The sequence below is a fragment of the Chiloscyllium punctatum genome, chromosome 14, assembly GCF_047496795.1.
Source record: "Chiloscyllium punctatum isolate Juve2018m chromosome 14, sChiPun1.3, whole genome shotgun sequence".
NCBI lineage: Eukaryota > Metazoa > Chordata > Chondrichthyes > Orectolobiformes > Hemiscylliidae > Chiloscyllium > Chiloscyllium punctatum.
Window position 1 is genome coordinate 28,572,053 of NC_092752.1, and position 3,313 is coordinate 28,575,365.

Consider the following 3,313-nt stretch of genomic DNA (forward strand, 5'->3'; position numbering starts at 1 on the left):
AAAATTTCATTTGGCAGCTTTAGCAACTTAGCTTTTAATTTTTTTTATCTCCAAATCTAAATTTAAAGGCCACACCTTTGCAAGTCTTTATTCAGTTCAACATTTAAATTTATTTGACTCATTTCTTTTATGCTAGTTTTTAATAATCTTCTTCAGGAATTCATGTTAACACAGGTGTTGCTATTAAAATAAATGCAAGTGTTAACGAACTTGATTTTCCAGGATATTTTAGCATTGTAGATCCAATGTGCCACACGAGACATACAAGGATGTCATAGAGTTCCTTTAAAAGGTAAGAGAAAGGTAAAGAGGTTTAGGAAGCAAATTCTTGAGCTTAAGGACTTGTTAACCGAAAGCACAGCTGTCAATTATGGAAATATTAAAACTGGGGACATTCAAGGTGCCACCATTTGGGAGATCACAGTTAGATAGGTGCAACGTCATGCAAGGTTCAGAACAGGAGCAACAGAATTTTAAAATAGAGGAATTTCTTAATATTAGAACCAGAATAAGTCAGGGAGATGGAATGATGGGTGAATGGTTCACTGAGAGTTATAATTAGGGCAAATTTTTGGAATAGTGTACAGAGGTTACAAAATGGCAGGCCAGCAATCAATGGTTTTGTGGTTACAAAGGTATGGTAAGGATTCAACAGCAGATGTGTTGAGTTAAGGCAAAGCCATGTTTAAAATGTGGACATGAGCAACCACAGTGATGGTACTGATATGTAGTCAGAAGCTGACAATGGAGTCAAATGATACAAAGGAAGAAAACAGGTTCAGCCTAAAGATGTTTCTTGAAACACTAATTAAGTCAGTGCTAAGAGAATTGGTAACAAAAGTAAATGGCTTTAAAATTTATCAATATTTAGCTGAAGGATGTAATTTGTAATTTTGTTGCAACTATGAAACAGGTCTAAAAAGGTGAAAACCTGATTGAAGGAGTTCCAGAAAAGATGGGCAGGACTGAGAAGATTTTTCCAAAATATGAAAGTATGTAGACAATATGAATAAGAACATTTAAAATTGTTTATGCTAACTTAATACTACTAGAAAGTACATTAATAAGTAACCAAGATAAACTAGTCAAACATTATAAAACTAAGTTTACAACTAAATTGACATTTTAGATATGATGGTTCTGGTGTTTTTCAATTTATACCTTTATTCTAAACATATCATTTCCATTTGTTGATTAATCTCAATGGTTCATAAAATTGTAGATTACAGATATAGCATGCAGATATTCTACAAAATTTTGTCATTGGTTATTTACTTCCTATGGAGATTAGTGAAGATGATTTTAATGAATCATATAGTATATTCAAAGAAACTAGTTTGGAGAATGTTGTTGTTGTTTTTGCTTATTCAGCAGTTAAAGATAATTGAATGATCAACTCTTTCTCAATTACTTTACTATTGTCTTGGATTTTGATTGTTTCAAGTTCACTTTGTAGTTTTATTTAATTTATGTAGGGATGACAGTGGCTCAGTAGTTAACACTATTGCCTCACAGCACCAGGGAGCCAGGTTTAATTCCAGCCATTCACATCCCCATTCTCCCCATGACTGCATGGGTTTCCTCCAGGTACTCCAGTTTTCTCCTTAAGGTCCAAAGCTGTACAGGTTAGGTGGACTGGCTATGCTGAATTGACCATAGTATCCAGGGATGTGTAGACTAGATGGATTAGCAATGGGAAATACAGCAAGGAGGTTTCTGGTGAGATGCGGACTCTTCAGGGGCTTGGTATGGACTTGATGGACCAAATAGCTTACTTCCAAGTTGTAGGAATTCTGTGATTCTATGTATATTGAACAAGTACCAAGCACAATTAAAGTGTACCTTTACTGCCATTTATTTCACTCAAAATATGTAACTTTTGGACATTTGGATTTCAAATTAATTTTCAAGATATCTTTCATAGTAATGGAATATTTACTACATTGCATACATTGGAATACCATGGCCAGGATACTCATTCCTGATTCAGGTGCAGAGACAGCATGAGAACCATCTCTGTCAACCTGTAAAAATTGAGGACTGCAGATGCTGGACATCAGTGAGTGGGTGACGCTGGAAAAGTAGAGTCAGGCAGCATCCAAGCAGCAGGAGAAGCAATGTTTCGAGCAGAAGCTCTTCATCCGGAATGAGAACCTGACCTTTAAAAACATCAGTTGGAACGTATCATTTTCAGCTCGGCCTGAGGATTTAGGACAGGCTGGATTAGAAGCCTGGTTGAGTGACCTTAAAAAGAGGCTACCACTTGCAGAGGTGGGCTGGATTGAGCAGGAGGCCTGCCTTGGGGATCAAATACTGTATTCAAAGTTTAAAATCAATGAATAAAATGTGAAACAGCCCTTCCTCTCCCCAACATCTCATCCCTCCCTTCCAACCCTATGATCCTTCAAGCCCCCATTCCAAGGTGTATGCTCATGTGCCTACCTCAATAGCCCTTTTCAGATCCTATCTCTCTCACATACTCACCACCCTTTGCCCTTACACTGCTCATCCATCAATGGGAAGACCTCTGTAATCATTAGTTAGAACATTGTTATCAATCATTAAGTTACACACATCTATTGCAGATATTAAATAGAAAAGTCTCTAATAAAAGTCTATTTACTATATTTATATTCCTTTCAACTAAATAAAGCCTTCTAACATTTCACTTAAATCCACAATAAGCAACAGAATTCATAATACCAGAGTCCATAATCACCTGTAGCTATCAAACAAAACAAATAGCAGCACCCCCCACCAAGCCAATTGACAGTTATAAAATTGGTCACTAATGCAATAATGGAAACTCTTGGCTTAAGTCAGCAGACAGTAGATTTAACAGGCAATCATTTGGTATTGACACTGTAGACATTTATTTCAAAAAATTAGACTAGGACTTCTAAATGCCCTTTAGCAGTTGCTTCTGACAGACCTGTTGACAGTAATGTATTTATGCACATTTTTAAGAATTCTAAAGGGCATCTTACCTCCCCAAAAAGGTATCTTTAGCATCATATCCAATAAAGAATCTTACTCTTCCAAACATGTATCCTGGCTACCTAAATAAATTGCCGAAGTCTAGACCTGTTCTTCATAGGTCCATGCTACACTTGAGATTTCACACTCCCCAGCTACCAAAATCCCACTTGCAGCAAAAAAAAATCTAAGCCTATCTTTTCACCTCTAGGAGCTGCATTTAAAATTGTTCCTGAGATGAAACCTAACCTTGCTTGTAGTTGGCAAAAGTGTGTAATGTTTCATAATGCAGTATTTTACAACAAATTGCTACTCATAATAAAACAGTATACAGAAA